Here is a 24,059-nt window from a genome sequence, read left to right on the forward strand (position 1 = left end):
TAAAAAAAAAAGAAGAAATAAAGAGGACGCAGCTAGATGGTACAGTAGATAGAGCACCAGCCCTGGATTCAGGAAGACCTAAGCTCAAATCTTCTCAACCACTTGAGCTAGCTGTGTGACCCTGGGCAGGTCACATCACCCCATTGCCTTGCCAATAAATAAATAAATGAATAAATAAATGTCTCAATGCACACCTGCAATCCATAATTCTCTTCTAAGAGATGGTTTTATCATCAGTTTTGGGAGTTATGATTGGTCATTGCATTGATCAGAGTTCCAAAGTCTTTCAAAGTTGTTTTCTCTTACAGTACTGTGTAAATTGTTCTCCTGATTCTCATTACTCTACATGGGTTCATATGAGTTTCACCATGTTTATCTGAATCTGTCCTGCTTGTTATTTGTTATGGTGCAATAATAGTCCATTATGGTCAAATGTCATAATTTGCCCAATCATTACCCCAACTAAGGGGGAACTCCTTTACTTTAGTCCTTTGCTACAACTGAAAGTGATTATACACATACATACACACATATACATATAATATTCTTGCTATATATGTGTATTTATGCACATACGTGTTTATGTATGTATACATTTGTATATGTATGTGAGTATACACATGTGTAAAAATGTATTTATAAATTTTCCCTCTCTCTTTGATGTCTTTATGGCCCCTGTCTACTAGTGGTATTGCTGAGTCAAAGGGTACACGGGGTTTAGGGATTTTTTTTTTGTTCCAGAATGGATGAACCAATTCACAGAGCTACCAACAGTTCATTAGTGTGCCTGTCCTCCTACAGCCCCTTCTAACATTTTTCTTTTTTGTCATCTTTGTCCATCTGATAGGTGTGACATAGAACTTCAGGGTTCTTTTAATTTCTATTTCTTTTGATATCAATTATTTAAAGAATTTTTTCATAGTATTTCTTTCATTTTAATAGTATGAATTCTCCTTTTAAGAATGGCTTAGGCATACTTTTGATCAAGAGAATATGAATTAAGAGTGAAGAGGGAAGAAGCTAGGATGGAATGCTGGGGATATACCAACATGGTCTATTTCTACTGTCCATGGGGTAGACAGTAGAAAAGTTTGAGGACTGATCAGGCAAGTTAAAAGAGAACAAAAAGAGAACAGTAGAAGTAAAACTCAGAGGGGAGAGAATGTCCAGGAGAGGATGGTCAACAGCATGGACATGCTATACAGATAGAACAAAAGAATTAGGACTGAGGGAAAAAAAAAACAGTGGATATAAATTAATTACTGCTATTATTTGAAGAGTTGTCATTTCATACTTTGCTGCTCTCCTGAATTTTGATCTCTAAAAACTCATCATTCTACTAGATGACATCAACTCTGAATCTCACACTTCCTTAGTTCCCTGACCTTCCTTCCCACTGATTAGAGAAGTTTGACGGTGGACTTCAGAGAGTTCCACCCAGATACTCCATTTAAGGAGGTTGCCTAGGGCAGCCAACTCATAATTTCCTATCTAGTTCATCAGGTCTTTACCCCTCTGCCTTTTAGCTTCTTTTTGTGTTGTTTTCCTTCAGGGCAGGGTTGTCTTTTGCCTTTCTCTTTATCCCTAGAACTGACAAAGGCTAGATGCTTAATACATGTTTATTGTCTGATTGAAGATAAATAGTTTTATGTGAATGTTACATATTGCTTAAGTTAAAAATTTTGATATGCCAATTAAAATCTAAAAAGGGGAATTCTAAGAAATGATTCTATGAGCATGTTAATAACTGTATTTTATGTAAACTATAAAATAGCAAAATAAAATTAGTCCATGAATCTGTTATTTCTAAAGTCACAGATTAAAATAGATTTATTTTTTACCTGTGTGCAAATGACACTTAGCCTGTTTTCTTAGAAGTATTAGGAAAAAAAACACGTAAAGAAGATGCTGAAGGAAGAGAGCTCTTTGGTTCTTTTTCTGAGTACAGAGTAATATGGAACTATATCTAAGTACAGAATGGTATTATTACCTTCCTTGAGGGTAGGAACTGGTTTTGGGTTTTTTTTTTGTTTGTTTTGTTTTTTTTAATTTGTTTGTTTGTTCATTTGTTTGTTTTTGTCTCTTTTTGTATCCTCAGCACTTAGCACAGTGCCTGGCACATAGTAGGTGCTTAAAAAATGTTTACTGATTAATTAACTGATTGAAGGCGCAAAAGGGTGCCCTATGTCCTACTTAGTAGGTATCTAAAAGATTTCAAGACATTCTTGAATCTTGGGGGCTATATAGCATAATTCAGTTTGAAGTTGCAAATTTCTCAATGCATTTTTGTTTTCTGTAAAAAGGATATATAAAAGTATTACACAAAACTTCTCCATACCTCCTAAAATGATTTAACAAGTTAAAATGAATAGGAAACATATGAATTATACTTGCCTGGAACTCTACCAGAGATTAAGATTTAAGAAGGAAAAAAGAAATGGCAAAAATGAATATTGGGCTTTGCCAAATGCAACCCTTCCAAATAAATAGTTTGAGAGATTTGCCAAAGCCAAATGTAGTTGGTTTTGCACATCCCTAACAATTACTGTGACTGTATTTTCAAGAAGTTCGTAAAGAAAATGTGGTTCTGGTACATCCTCTCCACTATCCCTATTATTAATTTCCTTAGAAACCATTGCTTAATCTATTTTTTGTTGATTCTTTTCCTCATAAAAATTTTATTTGCAGTCCAATTCAATTCAAGCAGTTTCTTTGATGACAGGAATTGGCTCTTTGTTTTGCAAAATTTTGTACAGAAATTAACACTCAGATGACCTATGTACATGAATCAATGCAATGAGAGAAGTCTTTTTTGTCTTCCCCAAAAGTCGTCTGCTTAAAAATATGAGCAAATTATCATTTTCAGACTATCAAGGATTGCATTTGCCTCCAAGAGTTCTGTCAAAAATTAGGACAGATTTGGACCATTTTGTCCAAAAAATAATTGAGATAAAAGCACATTTAGACCTTGATGTAGCTATACTAACCCTGATTGACTAGTCTTTGATCAATCAGGTTTTTACTGTTGTTGTTTTTTTCTCTATTTTTTTCTTATCAAATTTTTAGCAAGACAGGAGAAATTACAAATAATCTTGTTGACATCAGGTATCTCTGCCCCCTTCCCAACTTAAAGGAATATCTAGAGCATGTGTTTTTATCCCTTTTTTGTGTATCATGTATCCTTTTAGGCAGTCTGGTAAAACCTACAGATCCCTCAGAATATATTTATCGTATAAAACAAAATACACAAGATTAAAAGAAACTAATTATGTTGAAATGGTTATTAAAGCATTAAAATTAATAAGTTCATGGACCCACAGTAAAGAATACTTGATATATGGTGTCTCTTGAAATTAGGGCAGCTAAACTCATCTTCCTGAGTTCAAATCCAGCCTCAGACTCTTATTAGCTGTGTGGCCCTGGGCAAATCACTTAACCCTGTTTGCCTCAGTTTCCTCATCTGTTAAAAAAAAATGAGATAGAAAAGACAATGGCAAGCCATTCCAGTACCCTTGCAAAGAAAACCCCAAAAAGGATCACAGTTGGACATGACTGAAAGGATTGAACTGCATCTCCTGCAATTAGTAAAGGTAAATCTTCAAGTCAACCTGGGAGAACCTGAAAAGAGTACTGACTCTGGTGTCAGAGGCCCTGAGTTCCAATTTTATTTCTCTATGACTTTAGGCAAGTCACTTAACCTGCTTATGCCTTTCTTCCCTCATCTACAAGAAAAAGGATTTGGACTAGATGGTGATTGGTGTGGGCTAGGACTAACTCAGAAAGATCTAATAGTACAGGTTTTCTAGGGGTAGGAAATGAGACACTCATAGACACCTGTATTTCACCATCTGACAGGTAACAAATAGAAGTTTACTGAACTTAAACATAGAAAAGATATTCAGTAAGGATATAATGCTGTTTCAGGTAAAAGCCACCCTCACCCGATTTCCATATGGAAACTAGGTATAAAGATATATTGGTTTCCTTGATAGTGGACCCTCTGTCAAGTCTGAAGGTGACCGACTCCTCATGGACCAGTCTTTTATGGCCTAGGCAGCCATGTTAGCAGCTTAAGCCTTAATTCCTGGGACCAATTAAGTGTCTATAATGACTTTTCTGCTTTTTAGGTAAAAATTAGCTCATGCTATGTATCAGGGTCGTAAGAGAAACTAACCCAGCCTGGGTAACAGGGCTTTAGTACATAATTATCTTGCCACAGTTTCTAAGATCACTCCCAGATCTACATTTGTGATATCGCATCCATGAAAAGAGTTTTGGACTTAGAATGAGAAGGCCTGGGTCCTCATTTCAGCCATGGCACTTAATTGTTTTGTGACTTTGGGTAAATCACTGTGGGGTTCCAATTGGTGAAAGCCGTAACAAGGCCACAGGGACCAGTATAAGACCTTGTGTGTCTGGACATCTACCCAACAGCATTGGCCTTGATGCCCGGGTTTCTGAGAATCAAGTCTAGTACTAAATATAAACTAATTATAAGCCAAAACCTTAGCTAAGCCACTATGACATATGTAATGATACTCTATAGCTCCTCCTACATTGTTTGATTTCTATAATTACCATGGGGCTTTTTCAGGGTCTTTTCAGGGATCCACTTAATCATCTGTCCTGCCATCCCAGACTAAGGATTATTAAGCTCTTGGCAGGGATCCATCATGTGTCTGGTCATTGCCCCATTGCTCTATTGTAAGTAATCTATATGATTATTAAACTTATTATATAATTGTCATGGAGCTCCCAGCCTTTTTTTGGGTATCAAACTTGCTCCACTGTTTTTGTTTTTTTTTTGGGGGGGGGAGAACCATAAATATCCCTATGCAGGGGAATTTTGGACCCTATAATCACTTAACCTTTGTGAGCCTCTATTTTTTTTATCTGTAAAATGGAGACAATAATATCTACTCTACCTGCTTTATAGAGTTATTTATTAGGATGAAATTAGATGTGAAAGCACTTCATCACCTGTAATAAGGGGTATAAATGCAAAGCATTATTAATATTGTTATTATTAGTATTTCCAGTACAAATACAGCATGAATCAAATAAGAATTGATATTTATTATTGTGACCCTGAGGCATTGAAAGATCCTGAATCAATAAATGCAAATCATTTGTTTATATTTAGTTTATTATAATTACTAAAGTTATATATGTATATATACTGATATATTTTACAAAAAAATGAGGAAAAATAAAAACAAAACCAGTCTTTCAGTTCTCTGCCATGAATGCTACTTTTCCTTCTTTGTGTACGTATAGTAAACAAATTATTTCTGTTGCAGACAGAATCACCTTATGGATGTTAAGGTAAATAGGGGTTTGTGGGGTTACTGATTATATAAATTTGACTGACAGGAAAATAAAGCTATAATGTATCAGATACCTTAGGATAAGATAGAGCTTTCAGGGTTTGCCATAGGCTTTATGAACTATACCTTCCTGCCCCCCCCCCAAAAAAAGAAAAATAAAGAAGGGAGAAGGCATACTTGGGGGGGAAAGGATCAAAATGACAAGTTGATTTTTGTCCTTCATTTTTGAAGAGGATCAATGACATCATGATGTGATGGGAGATGTCTTAACTCTTGTATGTTGTGGTGTTCCATTTTAAAGCATGGTCATTTGGTTGTTTCCCTCCTAGACCAAAGACTATCATGGTGGTGGGCTTACAGCTTATATGCCTATTGGAAGAGAGGTGTTCTTGAGAGTGGAAATCAACTCTGACTGCTTAGCAATTAGTGAGAAAATGAATATTACAATGAGAGGGGAGCATATTCAACTGAACTTTGATTGTGTCATTTACTTGTAAGTTATAGCCAGACTTGGGTAATCTATTCAAAGAATTTATCCCCACCCAAACCTGAGTAGAGCACAATGGCTTCCCCACCTGGGTGGGGTTTGAACAAGAAAGTTAGTCCAATCTCATTATCAGAAATGTCCTTTAAGAGACTGAATTTCTGAAGTCAGGACTTTAGAAAAGGGGGCAAATTCTGGATCTCCCCAAATCATTGGTTATTAATAGTTATTTCTCTCAGTGTGAATTGGATTTAATTGAGGCAGAATTGAGCAAAGTCATCAGCCTCACTCTGCCTTCCTGAATAATTGGAAGTACAGTGGCAATACAAAAAAGTGAGGACAATTAGTGATAGCCTGAGATGTACTGGATGACCTTAGCATCTCCAATGTGTGACTATGTGCTAAGTGCTCCACAGTGCCTGCTTCACCTTCCTTCAACATGCTTCATGGCCATTTGAACAAATTGTTCTTCTCCATTCATTCTACTGGGCAGGGGCGAAGGGGGAGAAAATTCTTCACATGCCTGGAGTAAACATCTCCCTAACTCACTGATGGGTTTGAGGCCTGTTGGTTACCCTAAATCTGGTTTTACTGGAGTGTGGCTGCTCTGCTGCGCATGCTACAGCTTCTTGGCCTCAGGTGAGAGGTGACAAGTGAACAACAAGGGTGGATAAGCAGCCCTGAAAAGGGGTGGCCAAGCTCTCACACAAGAGGTATTAATCTTCCCTGAGTAACCATACACTCAAAGAGCACTACAAGGATGATGGGAAAGGGAAAAAAAATGACTGCAGAAAAACAACAGAGATACTGAAAAAATAATTGAATTGAGCAAGAGAAGCAATAGCAGAAATTCGTGAGAATTGAATAGGTTTCAATGCTAAGGAAAAGAGAGAATTCAAGGAAACAATGGGTATGGGACACAGTAAGGAAAGCAGTCAGCTCAAGGATGTCAGGAGCCTTTTAAGGAGTTTGGTTGTTGCCTTTATCTAGGGGGTTGTGCTTGGAGTTCAGCCAAAGAGAATCTTATATTCTTCAAAGAACAATTTGCTGGCAGATTTTCTAGCTTGTCTGGTTGGAATTGGGAAGCCAGAATTAGGTGTTAAGCGGAAAAAAAAAATTAGACTGTAACTAAGCTACCTATGCTTTGGTAATTTGCCTATAAACAGTTTATAGGGCAGCTCGGTGGCACAGTGGATGAAGTACCACCCCTGAAGTAAAGAAGATTTCTCTTATTGAGTTCAAGTCTGACTTAGACACTTACTAGTGAGAGAAATGATTATCAATAACCAAGGATTTGGAGAGACCCAGAGTTCCCCCTTTTTCTAAAGTCCTCATTTGAAAAACTCAATCTGAAGGTTGAGCTAATTTTCTCCTCTAAGGTCCCACCCAACCTTACAAGAAATCTCTAATCTAAAGTGAATTCTACTCAATAGAGCTAGGGTGGAGGTAGATCTTTTGTCTAGTTTGCCAAACTGTGGAGATAGTCTGGGTATAGAGATAGTCACTCTGTCCAAAAGCGACATGATGTCACTCTCAGTCCCTCGTTGTAATATTCATCCTCTCTCATTACTTGTTAACCAATCAGAGTTGATTGCCACTCTCTGGAACACCTCCTTTTCCAAGGCCATATATGTCTTGAGCCTACTGTTATAAGAGTCTTTGGCATTTGAGAGTGCCATTGACCTCTTTTATGAAAATGCTAACATTATTAATAAAATTACTAATTACCCAGAAATTATGTCTCTCCAACTTTTCAAATGCCACACTAGCTGTGTGACTCTGGGCAAGTCACTTAATCTTGTTTACTTCAGTTTCCTCACCTGTAAAAAAAATGAGCTGGAGAAAGAAATGGCAAACCAATCCAGTATCTTTCCCAGGAAAACCCCAAATGGGGTCACGAAGAGTTGGACTTGACTGAAACAAATGAACCACAACAACTATAGAATAAAGGTGTTTGCAGACAAAAAGATTCTTTGACTCCTAACTGCACATTATTTTGACTGGCCCATAGCTGACCAACAAAAACATCCCTGTATTTCTCTGTTTATATACTACCTAGTTCTAAGGGGTCCTCATCATTAACATAATCATTATAATCAACACCACCACCACTACTCACATTTTAGCAAATATATGCTGAAAGAGATTTAAAGTTCCCAGAGTTCTTTCCCATGAGATAGATGTATCAGTCATTATTATCCCCATTCTACAGATGAAGAAACTGAGAGTCAGAAGACTTGAGCCTTGCCCAGAGTCACTCAGCCAGCAAATATCAGTCTATCTAAATTTGAACCTAAATTTTCCTGATTCTAACCCCAGCATTCTATCCATTATTTCAGACTTCCTCCCCAATTTTGACTAGCATTCAGCCTAGGTGACAAATACTGTCATCCTGAAGCCTTGTCTGCCTCATGGAAGCTCCTTCAGCTAGCCACAGACATTTCCCTTTCTCTTTTAAAAGCCCACAGTCCTCTTGAATTACCCATTAAGGTTCTCTTTCTTTTTTGAGAAGCTTCTGTAGTCCTCTGCATTTTTTTTTTTTTGAAAAGCAGAGTTAACTGAGGGATTCTGACACTGAGGCAAGGGCCTGATTTTTCCAACTCATGTTTCCAGTTATTCCTGGTTACACTTTCCCAAAAGGGAAGACTGGATTCAGTCAACTACTTTAGTGGATGCCAGGCCAATTCCTGGCAAAATTTTAGAATGTATTATTACAAGCATGGTTTATGAGTGATTATAAAGAGATGAGGTGGTCCAATGAAGGAATATAAAATATTTAAGAAAAAGTCATACCAGACTAATTTTATTCATTCAGTTAAATGTAATGTTAAACATGTATTTGAAGAAAATACAGACTTGTATGCATAGCAAACATGGATTTAAGTAAGGTGTCTTATGAAGTCTCTTGGGCTATCCTTGGATGCAAGATATAGTTATGAAGATTAGATAAGCAGTTATAGGGAGATTTAGAATTGCTTGGACTACCCAATTCAAGGAATACGAATGAAACTGACATAGTAAAGGTTTCTAATGAAATTTCAGAAGGCTCTGTCCTTGGTCCCATGAAGACAAATATCACGCTAATCATATTTAGGAAGCAATATAGTTTAGTCCATAGTATACTAGTTCAAAGTTCAAATTCCACCTCAGATATATACTAGCTTTATGAACCTGGGCAAGCTTAACCTCTCTTAGCCTTGGCTTGCTTATCTGGAAAAGGAAGATAATAATAGAAAGGGGGATAATAATAGGAAACTACCCACAGGTTTGTTGTGAGAATTAAACAACACAGCGCTCTGGAAACTTTAAGTCACTATATAAATGTGAGAAGTTATTAGTATCATTAGTGTTACTATAAAATGTATGGGTTGGATGGTTGGTTGTTGTTTTTCATTCTCGAAGAGGACCAAAATGACATCACTATGCTAGAGTCAAGTTACAATTTGTCTGACTGTGGCTGATCAGACCAATATGAGCTCAGAATGTTCTACTACAGGGTGGGCACAAATACTCCACGTGAACATTTGGGATGGAATCTCTAAATTTGCGCATCTCATGTTTCTTTTGAGCTACTACAATTCTGCTTTGCTCATAGAGAACAGCACCTTCTCTGATGTGGGCATGCCATGCTGAGTGGTCCTATGCTGGTGTCTCCCATGTCACACAACCAATTCCAAAGTTCTTAAGAGAGACCTTGAGAGTGTTCTTGTATCACTTTTTCTGATCAACATGTGAACGTTGCCCTGTGTGAGCTCTCCATAAAGTAGTCATGGAAAAGGATTAGTGTTGTTCAGTTTGGCACTAGAGGGTGGAACAAGGGGTTCAAGTTACCTGAAGGCCGTTTTCATTGTACTGTAAGAAAGTACTTCATAAGAATTAGAGGTTGTTCAAAAGAAGAATGTGCTACCTTGGGAAGAAATTACTTCCTTGATATTGGAGATCTTCAAGTGGAAGGTGGATAGACATTTGTCAGGAATGTTATCAACTGGATTAATGCTTCAGATAGAATTTGAACTAGATAACATCTGAAATAACTACCAAGATTATCCTACCACTCTACTTTCCATCAGTTTCCTATTGATTTTCTAGAACACTGATGCTATCCTTTCATGACAGTAGTACATTTTACGTACATCAAAGTAATTATAAACCATTTACACAAAAAAAGAGGTCGTATATTCTCATTTAACAAAAAAAATAAATTAATCACAAAATGCCAATCCCAAATAAATCAGTTGTTCATGGTTTTGTCATAGTTGTCTAATTTTCTTATTCCAAATAAACACCATATCTCTCAATCTTTTTGTCCATATTGTCCAATTATTTTGCACACACCATATGTGTGTGTGTGTGTCTTTGTTACTTCTTTATCATTCATAGGTTTCAGTGTTTTCCAAGCATATCTACTTATTCTTCTCTGACAATCCTGATATTTGTTTAGGAATGACATGTCAATAAAGAAAAGAGCAATGTAGTAGTGAAAATTGTACTAAGTGATGGGAGCAAGGCCAAAGGAATAGTTAGTTAGACCTGCAATGGCCCAGCAAAAAGCAATTAATGTGACATTTTCATTGATTTCCTTCCATACCATATACTTATTTTTACCCTACATTGACAAAGTAGGATGTTTTGAGTTGCTGAGAATGAGTTACTGCTTGCAAACTATGTTTATTGTGAGTCTCTGGTGCAGTTTTTATCAGAGATGTTAGACAGAAATAATGCTCTCTCTCTCTCTCTCTCTCTCTCTCTCTCTCTTTTTCTCTCTTTTTCTCATTGTATTTATCACTATTGTATTCCCATATGTGCTGTTAGGGAAAATATAATTATTTACCATTGTACTTCTGCTTCCAGCAAATTTTAATTATATCATATCAGCAGAGTGAATACTGATGGGATTGTGTTGTTGAATAGTCCATAGATGTATGGAGTTATTTCTATTTCATCAGCTATTGTACAAAAGTAAGAGAAGTGGAATCAGTACAACGAATGATATAACTTGGGGGCAAGGTCATAAAATTTATTTTGTTTTGCTTTCTTTATGTTTATGCTTTTGCATGACCATGGGCATTACTTTTAAGCAAGTAATCATTCATTCAATGAGCATTTGCCAGTTATATGCCAGGGACTGTGTTGAGTTCTGGAAATGCAAAGAAAAAGGCAAAGAACTGCCTGCTCTCAAGTAGCTTACATTTAATTGTTGAACAGACACACACACAACACACACACACACTTCTGTACATATGCTTTCCTCTATGGCACTTTCAGGTTTTCAACATATTTTCATTGCTACTACTCTATGGGATAAGTGGTACAGTAATTATTTTCTCTACTTTACAAATGAGTAAATTGAGGCACATATAAGCTGTTTTAAAAATCAGGGTCATATCTAGTAAGTAGACAAACCAGGAGCTGAACCCATGTCTTATGGCTCCAAATCATGTGTTTTTCCCCACTATGGATGGCTCCTGCCCTTGAATATGAAATGTCTGAATTGAACCAAACCTTCAGGAATTTTTCCAAGATGATGTTTTAATTGTCATGCTTTTGTTAAATTGCATGTCTTGATTTCCTAAAATCATTGCATATGCTATAGTAATCTCTGTTAAAGCCTGATGATTATGGTAGATTATTCTATTATTTAATGAGGTCATTACTAAACCACACAGTATGTACTACTATAAAAACTGCTGAAGGAGGTAAAGTTTTTTCAGATTTCTATTTAGCTCACATTTTGAATACTCTCAACTCTCACCTACATTGAGCAGAGAAGAACTCTTGAAGAAGGAATTCCGTGTTCAGTCACTATGTTGTTACCAAACCAAGACTGCTGAAGTAAGTTTAGTGGGTTTAATGAAAGCCACAAAGGCAAAGAAAACCAGAGATAGGGCCTTCTTTCTACTTTCAGCTTTCCACATGGTCTTTTAAATCCAAATGTCTGGTAAGGAAAAAAAATACATTCTGTTTCTAAATGAAATTCATTCAGCCTCACATGACCCATCCATGTGAATCAATTTACAACCAGTTGCTCAGTCATCCCATCTATTCACATGACTTCATGCACCAATTTTATATCGGTCATTTTTAAAGGTATGTCTTTAGTTTCAATAATGAATCAGATTCTTATCTAACCTAGGAATTCTCATTAAATCAGCAAATTCTGCCTTTTATCCTTCATAAATCAATGTAATTCCAAGTAGACAGGAAATTGGTAGATTACCTGGAAACAAAAGGTTTCTTGATTGTTATAAGTGTACTTGACTAGATTAGTGAGAATGAAACCTACTGAAAAAGGTCTGTGTCATGGGAGTTAGTTTTGATTAACAAGGAAATGGTAGAAGTCATAAGGGTAGAATAGAGGATTTTGAATCACTTTGAATACTAGTCCACTTATTGAAATGGAACATTTTTCCAGAGGTACAGAGTGAAACAAAACTTAGATTTCAGTAGCAGAGATTTGGTAACAATAACTGCTATGTTTACAATGCTTGAAGTTTATGAAGCACTTTACATACAATAACTCACCAAGCCTTACCAAAAAAAATTGAAAGTAGGTAATAGAACTATTATCACTCCCATTTTATAGATGAGGTAACTGAGTATCCAGAAAGTAAAATGACTCATCCATGGTCACGTAGTGCATGTAAGAAGTAGAATTCGAGCCTAAGCCTTCCATACTTCAAAATTTCTCTTATCCATTATGTGATGATGCACAAGAATTTTCTTCTAATTTTGGTTGTCCTTACTGGAGAATTAGAAGGTCAAGATGTTTCCAGTATATCCAATATATCTTTCCAAATGAATGTTTCTTAGTGAAGCTTCTATTTTTCTTCTATTTTGCCTTTCCTGGGTATACATTCTTACTAATTCTCATCTGATTATACCAAACCCAAATTCTTTTGATATTTTCAAGAGTTATCTCAAAAATGTCCTACTTTGATGCCTCATCATAAACTCCAGGTTTACAATATTTACGTCAAAGAAGCACAAACTCTGGCAGGCTGTATCAAGTCAGGAAGGCTTAGAATATGGTCCCAGAAACAGACAAGTTTGGCTGTCACAAGAAGTACTATACTCAGAATGCCTTATACCCAGAGTTCTGGTTAATAAATGATTAATTTGTTTGGATATTTCAAACCATGAAACAGATAATAATAATAATTAGGAATAATGTCTTCAGTCTCATGTTATTCTGCCATAATAGTTGCAGAGAGCATTATGTAATAGAGCACTGACCAATAAGCCTAGAATTGATGAGACTGCACAAAGCACATAATATATAATTTTGTCAAAGAAAATGACAACAAAACAACATGCCAAAACTTTAGTTCTAAAGTCAAAGCAGTTCTTAGGGGAAATGTTATCTCTAAACATTTTCATGAACAAAAGAAATAAGGAATGTATCAATGGTCTGGGTACTCAAATTAAAACAAAAAGCTAGAAAAGAAAATGAATTTTTAAAATAAATATATTACTAGAAATTCTAAAAATTAAAAAGAAATAGAATACAAAATGCTGATGATAAACAAAAGTACTAATATTGATGTATAAAATAATAAAAGAAAAGCAAATGAATGCAACATTAGAAATACACAGAATCAAGGAGAAGTAAGTTCAGAAGGTGACACAGACAAGCAGGGAAACATTTCTACTATTGTTTTAAATTTAATATATACTAAAACACATAAATTGCATTTATAGAGATTCATATTTTCATATACAATCCTCCTTCATATTCTCAGTATATAGCAGCATGCTTTTTTGATATTTATTAAGTTCACAATTTAAAAATAAATTAGTAGATTGAAAGAATAGAAAAACTTCCTCAGGAAGCACAAATTTATATCCTTGCCAAGAACTGAGGAATATCAAACAAGGGCTACCTAGGCATGGATGTCCTTCATGCTTTTGTCCTAAGATGACTTCTCTCTTTACTTTCTAGTCTTTAGTGACTTTATCAGCTGCCAAATCCATATATTCAGTCCTACTTTCTACCTGCTGGTCATCTCTTTCTGTAGTAAGAGTCACTAACACTACATGCCAAAATGGAACTCATTTTGTGATTACTCCTCATCTATATGTCTCTATAATTGTTGAGTCAGCACCACTCTTCCAGTCACTGGCAACCTTGGATTCATCTTTGACTCTTCCTTTTCCCCTCACTCTTCATGTTCAATCATTTCTTGTATCTGTCCTCTTCTCTCCGGTAATAAGGCCACTATTCTATTGTATTACTTCTCTTGACATATTATTGTAATAGCCTCCTAATTGGTTTCCAGGCCTTGAGTTTTTCACCTTTCCAATCCATGCTCCACATAGGTACTGAAATCATCTTCTTAAAGCAAAGGTCACATTATGTCATTCTGAGGCTCAAAAGCTCTCAGTGCTCCTATTTGTCACCACTGCCATTGTCATCGTCTCCTTCTCCTCCTCCTCCTCCTCCTCCTCCTCCTCCTCCTCCTTCTTCTTCTTCTTCTTCTTCTTCTTCTTCTTCTTCTTCTTCTTCTTCATCCTATCTCAGTTTTGTGTACTAATTCAAGGGTTGTTGAATGGTTGTATCTGTGATTGAAGATATTTTATATGTGCTTTTAAAATTGTTTTTCTTTTCAAATAACAAGTATTTTTATTAGTTGAAAGAAAATAAATCTCTTGATACATATCTACATAGTATGGTAAAACAGATCCCCACATTAGCCATATCTCAAAAAGTAAATCTCTTTTTGGATTTTAAGTTCATCATCCCTCTGTCAGGAGGTGAGTGTCATGTTTTATCTTCATCTTCTGGATTCATGGGTTATCACATTGTTGATATGAGTCCTAAAGTTATTATATGAGTACTGAAGTTCTTTTTCTGCATACTTTTGCTATCACTGATGTTCTACTGCTCACTTCACTTTGTTCAAGCTCATAAAAGTATTTTCAGTTTCCTCTGAAACTGTCCATTTTGTTGTATTTTGTCCATTTTGTCCATTTTGTTTGTCACGATAACATTCCATTACATTCACATACCACAATTTGTTTAGTCATTCCGAGAGGATACATTCTTAATTTCCTTTTCCTTTCTTTGTCTCTGCAGAAACTATGTGCAGGGTTTTACACATAATAGGTATTTTAAAATATTTTGGGAATTGATTCTATCACTTGAATAAGAGACACATGAGTCATGTAGTGATAGCAAGGAATAACTTGTAAATGGCCTCAATGCTTCAATGGTACATGTGAAATATTATAAGAACAAGATAAATGCCCTCAACTCATTGGATAAGAGTAGCTAGAATTTATATAGTGCTTTAAGGTTTCAAATTTATATAGTACTTTAAAATTTGCAAAGTGTAAATAGCAAACTACCCTAGTACCTTTGCCAATAAAAACCCAAATGGAATCACAAAGAGTCAGACATAACTAAAAATGACTCAACAACAAAATAAAAATCTTTTCATGCATGGTATCCCCTTTTTGGTGGTCATCTTCTCTCCTCTGAGAAGTAGTTGCAGATTTCACCCCTTGCTGCTCAACCTGTATCCAGAACTCAGAAGTTACTGAACTCCTGAGCTTGGGAGGTATTCTCCAAGGCTAGAAATAGTCATTTCAGGATCATTGTTCATTCATCTGTGTTCAGGGAAAGAAACACAAAGCTGGAGATGAAACCAGAGACTTGAGATCTAGTCACAGGCTCATCTAGGCAACATAACCTTGTTGCCATTTAGACACAATTGCCATTGCTGGCAGAAGAAACTTCTCTCCTCTCTAAGGAAGTCTATAGTAGAAGCTGTCCAAGTTCCAAGCAACATGCCTGAAAGACATGAAGAGAGAGCACAAAGATTTTTATTTCCATTCTACCAATGAAGGATTGTAGCTAAGGATTTTGGACCTAAATAGGTATGCAATGAAGAATTATTAAATGTTTTTGACCAGGAAGTAACATAAAACATTGAGGTACAGAGAGACAAGTTCCAGAATTAAGATTAAAAGCAAACCAAACAAATAAAAATGGAGTCCCAACTTGTCTACTTAAAAACTTGGCCATATCACTTTACATATCTTTGACTTAACTTTTGACTTTCCTTATCTGTAAAATAGGAACAGTAATGTTTCTACCTACAGTTGTTGTTGCGAAAATCAAATAAGATAATGTTTTCCAAATGCTTTGTAAACATGAAGCAATATTTAAATGAATGCCATTACTATGATTAAAGCTGAGCCTTCAGAAAATTAATCTTGCAGTATTTACAGACTAAATTGGAGGAGGAAGAGAGTGGTGGCTGGCTGAACACACATTGAAAAAGGAGACCTCACTGGGACTGTAAAGAAAGGGGACTCTGGGGAGCCATATTGAATTCATTTTACTTTAGTGTAAATTATGTTACCAGGTCAATTACCTTTCTTACTGAAGGGTTGGTTACACCTTAAGGTCTCTGAATTCACTCAATATAGATGGACAAGAAGAGGAAAGGCATTTATTGAATCAAAGCACTGGAACAAGAATACCATTGTCTAATTCACAGTGTTGCCAAGCATAAGTTGTTTTGTAAGTAAATAATTTTGCATATGTAATTATAATTGATTGGTTCTCCTCTGGCAAATCAGTTGGACTGACAGTCTCAATTCCAAACCTTTCCAAAGTCAATGTAGCTCTTTGAAGAACAGAGTACACAAAACAAGGAAAACTTTTGCTATTAATTTCTTTTTGGGAGAGGGCAGTTGGGGTTAAGTGACTTGCCCAAGGTCACACACCTAGTAAGTGTCAAGTGTTTGGTCTGAGGCTGGATTTGAACTTAGGTCCTCCTGACTTCAGGGCTGGTGCTCTATCCACTTGCACCACCTACTTGCCCCTATTAATTTCTGTAAATAAATCATATTTACAAACAGAGAAAAAATATGCATTCTAGACAAGTGATGTCAAATAGAAACAGATCTTTGAAGGAGGCATATTGACTTAGAAAATCAAAAATTATCATTATCTGTTGTATTTTATTTTTATTTATTTTTGTTAAACATTTCCCAATTACATTTTAATCTAGTCCTGACCACACATAGAAAAGATGAGTGACTAGATCTAGTTAACATTCAGATAAGGCCCAGGAGCCAGACTATCTTCACACTACCAAGGTGAGATCCCTGGGTAGCTCATACACATAACCATTGAGCGGCAGTTTTTTTTAGCAATGGTTAGCTTGCTTTTCCAATTCCAATGATACTAAATTGTTGATTACTTAAGAGAAAACAAGCGATAACTCTCCAACTACACCACTTGTTTTCTCAACCTCATCCACTGCAATCTTACTACCCCTCCTCCAGCTCTACCCTCTCATTCCACTGTGCCTTCTGGAATTCCTGGTCTATATGTAGCACATTTCCTTTCATTTTTAAAAATTTCTTCTCCTTATGTTCATTCCATCTGGTTTTCATAGACACCTGGTTCCTTCTAGATGACACCTCATCCATGATTACCCTGTCAAGCTCTGGTTGCATAGACTCTCATGTCACTCACTAATGAACCCAATGACCATTTCCACACTCTCCCTTTACTCAGCAAACTTTTCTCTTTTGAAATTCAATCAAAGTTTATCACCTAATTCAGATCTAGGTAACTTATTTTCTGATGTCCAAGCCATTCTCCCTCCTTTATTCATAAATTCAGTACCTAGTTTACAGTGTTCCTTCCAACCCCAAATCCTGCCTACATGAGGAACAACATCCATCTTAGGCAGGCTGGGTAACATTTCCCCTAAAAGGCGATGGACTTATCCTTGAGACTTAATTCATTGAGAAAAAGAAGGCTCAAACCAATGATATAATTCCTGGTTGGCTAAGTATAAAAATCCAGCACATTGCTCCTCAGGACTGTAACATTGTTGACCAGGAATGCCATTGTGGCAAATGTGAAGTTTTGCCAAACTGAATTAATTTTGTGCCCTCGCTAAATATAATTTCTATGCTATTCTTAGGTAAATTTCCTTCTGTAAAATTTTAGAAGGTACTATAACATACTATAGTATAGCATCTTAAATAATACCCCCACTTAAATGACCTGACTAGCCTGGTTCAGGGCACTACCTTCATATGAGGGGACTTCATCTACCTGTTGTCCCTACAAACTCCCTTACTTCCCATTTCCTCTATCTACTAAACCCCCTTTACCCACTGCTCTTTATCTTAGCTACAGACAAAGACAGTCCTATTGTAATCTCTCCACAAGTGATTCCCTTCCATGTTGAAGAACTCTGAAAAATCTTTATCAGTTTATAACTTTCTGAAAATCTATCTTTCCTTATGCCTTACTCCTCCTAAACCTATTGGTTGTCCTTAGTGTGACCTTCAGTCCTTAAATTCCTTAGTACTTTTCCAGGCCATCAACTTTGCTCTGTACTTTTCTTCCTTGCCAGTTTTCATTTTTCAATTGACCATGACTACCCATCAAGGCTTGTTCCCTTGTCTTATGGCCATTTGCACCTTTTCAAACCCTAAGCTCAGATTATTACCACATCTAATTCCACTGTAGCACATACTCATGCCACAGATCAGAGAAAGTTATACAAATGTACTAACTGATTCCATGACAAAGTTACGTTAGCTAATCTCAATTGTGATCCCACTGTAGCAAGGAAAAACATTTATTCTCTCTGATTCTCTTTCTTAATAACCATTGCAGTATTCCAAATCTTATCTTCTATCCTAAAATACCTCATACCACCCCTTCCTCCCAACATAACAGCTGAATTCCGTGCTTCATGCTTACCTGGACTCACCTTGAGCCTTTTATTATCTCATTCTCTTCCAACCCCTTTGGATTATCTCCAGTTCCTCCTTTATAGCAGTCTTTGGAGAAGAGGTTATGCTGCTCCTTGCCAAGGTCAATCACTCTGCATGTACATCCCACATCCTCCCATCATTTCTAACAGATTATCCTTTCTATCACTCCTCTCCTTCTCTATCTTTCAATAATTCCCTATCTATTGTTTCCTTCACTACTGCTTAAAAACATATCCAAGTCTAACTTATCCTTACCAAAAACAAAACAAAACAAAACAAAAAATCTCATTAGATCCTACAATCCTAACAAGCTATTATCCTATATCTTCCCTCTTTTTGGCAGCCAAACTTCCTGGAACTGTTTATATTCATTGTCTTCACTACCTCTTCTGTTACTTTCTTCTAAACCCTCCAAAATTTGGATTCTGACCTCCTCATTCAGTTGAAAATTTCCTTCCAAATTCATCAATGACCTCTTACTTGTCAAATCCAACAGTCTTTTGTCAATTCTCATTCTTCTTGACCTTCACAAATCATTTCATGTTGTCGACTACCCTTTCTACTTCCAACACATAGTAGGCACTTCATAAATGATTATCAACTGATCTTTTCAAGCTTGGGAGATAGTATGAATACTGATAGATGTGGATAGGTTTTAAATTTTAGGAGTCATGATGAACATATGTTAGTATTTCTAGAACTTAATGTCAAGAACACTTGCATATTGTAAATGTCTCTAAGGCCTAGCACAAATTATCACCTTTGCCCTGAGGAAGGTGTTAGCTTTATGTCTTTTCTGACATAGGCATATTCTATCCCTCTCCCAGGAAATGCCTATCACTGTTCTTAATCATTCCCATGTGTCGTGACAGTGACAGAACCCATTTCACACTGCCCACATGTAGCCACATAATTAATGGGAGATATATAATAACAATGGCAGGGTTCAGTGGAAAGACTGTCACTCTAGATACCTAAACTTGGTGTTATTAAATTTGAATATGAATCTAGATTTTGGCCTTTATTAGCTTTATGACTGCCTAAAAAGAAACTATATTCTAGTGTAGATAGGGACAAGGACTTGACCTATGATTTCACTGGCATAGGGAACTTTCAAGTGAGGAAACCATCTCTACCACTGCAAGTCAGCACCTTCTCCACAAATGGCAATCTTGGAGGCATTAAGTAGTTAAGTGACTTACCAGGATCACATAGCCAGTACTTGTCAGAGGTGATATTTGAACCGAGGTTTTCTTGGCTTCAAAGGCAGCTCTATATTCATTAAACTGCTTTATCTCTAGTCTAGGGTTCTTAACATGGGGGTCAATGAACTTTTATTTTTATACTTTTATTTTAAGCACTTTAAAACATATTTTGACCTCATTGGACTGCCAAAGGGGTCTGTCTGTCATACACACACACACGCGTGCACACACACACACACACACACACACACACCCCTAAGAACCCCTGATCTAGTCTGTTGTAAAAAGAGATAAAATCTAAGCTTTGAATTTAATGGCACTTCATTCAAAAAAGTCTGAGTATCTCTGGCCTAGATAATTTTAGTAGATCCATTGAATAAAAACTATAGTAGAAGTACTATGCATTAAAAATGGAAGACTATGCTTTAGTATTTTTAATGTTTATAGATGAGGTGTACAAATGTAGACACAACCTCAATAGTCAGTGATAAATTGTTTGATCTTTTGCCAGGATCTTTGCAGACCTCCAGTTTCTTTCACCTCATATATTAAGAGGAAGTTCTGACAAGACTTTTGCCAGAGATTCAGCAATTGTACTAAAAAGTAACCCTGGTCTTTGTAGGTTTTTTTTTTTTGCCTAATCTTTTCAATGTGTTCTTTACAAGTAAAGTCAGTACCATTAACACCAAACTAAAATAAAATTGGCAGTTTACAGCTTATAATTAAAAGGTTTATCAAATTATTAGGTATTCAAGATTAATTTTGGCTAGTAGGGAAGGCCAAAGAGGTTCAGTGTCCCAGTGGAATGTGGAATAATTTCTTCAAGCAAAAATCTAACATCATATTCTGCTACTCTATGCAGATCATGAAATGGTGAAATGCACCAAAGTTTTTCAGGCATGATATTCTAATATGGAGTCATGAGGGAAAGTAGTTTGTGGTTTACAAAGCAATGCCTCTTAGTAGACAGACTCCACATAACTACATTTTGAAAAATAACTGTGACAAATTGATTTATTTTTTTAAAGAGGCTCACTGAAGGGATTTGGTTATAATTCCATCCCATCAGAAGTACACAATTTTCCTGGGGGCGTTAGTAAGTCTGAGTCACCCCAAGAATAAATATGGCTGGAAAAAAAACACAAACTTTTCTGTGTTAGGATGAACATGCAAGTCATAATTAAATTCAAAATTCACCCAACTCCTTTGAAGAACATTTAGCAGACAACACAGATTGGCATACTACTATATTTGGTGTAGTTTAAGGAATTTTTTTTTCCAAGTCATATGCTAATATACTACTGTAGCACTAAAGTGCTAATATATAGCTATTGCTGGGATAAGATAAGATGGATGTCTCCATGTTGTTAGCACTGCCTGGTGGAAAATTAGGAGCTCATCTGTCTTAACTCTCATTATATCCCATGGAAGAGAGCTCATTGTTGCTCACACCTGTGTTTTCAAGCATTTGAAGAACTCTTGGTTTGAAAACTCCCTACATAGGGGCAAATAAAATAGGTTTCATATGGATACATCTTTCATAGGCATACATTTTCATATATGTATATATTTCATATATAAGTGCATATATTTCTTGTATTTGCACATATAAATGTCACATTTTAAAGCAACTTGGTATCAGGGAAAAGATCATTTGCTCTGGAGTTGACCTGGTTCCAAATTTTATCTCTGATGCTTATTACTTATGCGTTTTTAAGAAAAATTCTTACAAGATTAAATGTATAGGATAGCTATCCCGAAGCACATTTGAGGGATGAAGTATAAGAATGTAAAGATGAAGAATACAAAATCTATCTTGTAAGGAGGCTTAATGAAATGGAAAGTAAAACTTTTTTCCTAACCTCCCTCAAGTGAACCAATTACTATTTTCCTCTGTTTAATTATTAGAACCCCTGACAATCATGGGGTTCATAGATTATGGAGATTATAAATTTAATGATAGAAGAGATCTCAGAGGTCAATCTAAATACATTTTATAGTTGAGAAAACTGAGACATGTGGAAGTTAAATGATTTGCCCAAGGTTACATTTTTAAAGTATATTACTACTGTGGAAATAATAATTAACATTTATACTACACTTATGTGCAGGCACTGTGCTAAGTACTTTAGAATTATCATTTCATTTGGTCCTTACACCAACCCTGTGAGGTAAGTGCTATTCTTATTCCCATTTTACAGATGAGGCCACTGAGATAAATGGAGGTTCAATGACTTGCCCAGAATTACATAACTATAAATTGTCTGAAGCTGAATTTGAACTAAGGTCTTCCTGACTCCAGGCCCAATGCTCTCTAACCACTGTGTCTCCTGGCTGCCTTAAGGAGCACTGGCACTGGAGTCAGGGAACTTGGGTTTAAATCTTGCCTCTGATGCTTATTACTTGTGTGACATTGAGCAAGTCACTCCATTGGTCTCCATTTCCTTATCAGTAAAATGCGGAAACCAAAAGGGCTATGAGGTCTCTCCATCTCTAATTCTACGATACTGTGATCCCTACTGACCTACACAATGCTCTATAGTTGTCTCTTGATATAAACAAAAAAAGGTAACTAAAAATACCTGCTTACTGTCTGAATGATTCAAAGATATTTCCTCTAGATATTTCTTCTAGAGAAAAAGGTAATTGACTCCTTAACTCCCTCTTCCCTAGATAATCACTAGTACTCTTTGACATTTGATCCAGAACCTGGTTACCCCAAAGCCAAGTAATCAGTATAAAGAAAAAAGATTAGTCATAAGTAAGTACTGCCACTGAAATTCCTCAGACCTGAATGTACTAACACAAACCCTCCATCCACTCAGAAAATTGATGCCTCCAGATGTAATGCTACTGCTATATACATGAGTGATGGCATGTCAGTTATGTTAATTATATTGTATTCTGAGTTCAGGTGGGCTCTCCAATCACAAATCAATAAGGCTAAAGCATACTTTATGAAGCAATTACAATCTGTGGTTTCTTTATATTTGGTTTTCTTTATGCTAGATTGGAAGTATCTAATTTGGCCTAGAATCAATAAAAGCTAAGTTAAATAATCTGTATCATGGAAAGGAAATGGAAGAAAAAATGGTTTAATGACTTTTAATAGTCATTGCTATTACATATTTAGTTTTTAGTTAGAGATAGTTTCAGAATGGGAAGGTGTGTTTGCAGGATTAGGTTTAATCAGGTCTGGAAAGCTGAATAAATGAGAAAAGAATAAAAATATGGCCCAGGAATATTAGATTATAAGTTGAATGCTATGAAAAAGTAACTTATGTTGTTCCCCTCAAAAAAACCCAAAGCAAGATATAGACAAAAATATCCAGGAAGAGTGTGAAGGAGATCAGAACTAAATGCTGAGGGTGGGGGTGGGATGTGACAATAGGGAAAAACTAAGTGAAGGTATGCTAACAGAAAGGTAGAAGCAATTAGTACTGGCACTTGCCAATCATTAAAAGACAAACAACAATTTGCACAAAAGACAGGAAAGAGAAAGACAGAGAAAAGAGAGACAGAGAGAGGGGAAGAGAGACTGACTGACACACAGACACAAAGAAAGAGCTTTGAAACTCAATTTGTACTATCTAGGGTGTAGAAAAAGTGACTCAGTTCTTTTCACCATCCTGGGATTGGTACTCATGCCAGTGAAGGACACTGGATAGAATAGAGGAAGCTCTTTTTTTAATTCTCAGGTCCAATACTTAGTTATAGATTGGAGATTGAATAGATTTAGAAAATTCATTCAAAAGTTTTAAGATAAATAGATGGACAGGTGAGATTAAAAGATGTGCTAAGGCCTAGATAGTCAAAGGAATTGAAAATGATAAAAAATTGTCCAAAATAGAATGGAATATTAGTCTCATCTGGTTTCTAGGGGCTGAAATGTCCCCTGTATTCCCCAAATATCTTGTCTACTACCAAATAATGTCTCTTTTATGTCATAGATTGCCCTAATCCACACAATTTCATTAATAAACAAATATAAAAATAACCTAAAGCATCTATATCACATTTTAAAAAATCAGGTTACATGCCTGAAAAGCTATGTTTCGTCTTGTGTAAGATAAAATTTACCTCTTTAGCCAATATTATTTCTTCAAGTCTTGATACACTACTCTTCCTTTCCTAAAATTGACATACTGACTGGACATAATCCAATTCAATTCAACAAGTTTTTATTTGATGTTAAGAGATACATTCATGGGGTAAAATGTGCCAGAAAGACATTTGCACATTTCTATTACATAAGTCAATTTTAATTACAACAAACTTCAAGCAAGGTCCACA

This window comes from Vombatus ursinus, unplaced genomic scaffold (assembly GCF_900497805.2).
Source record: "Vombatus ursinus unplaced genomic scaffold, bare-nosed wombat genome assembly UNPS02014805.1, whole genome shotgun sequence".
Taxonomy (NCBI): Eukaryota; Metazoa; Chordata; class Mammalia; order Diprotodontia; family Vombatidae; genus Vombatus; species Vombatus ursinus.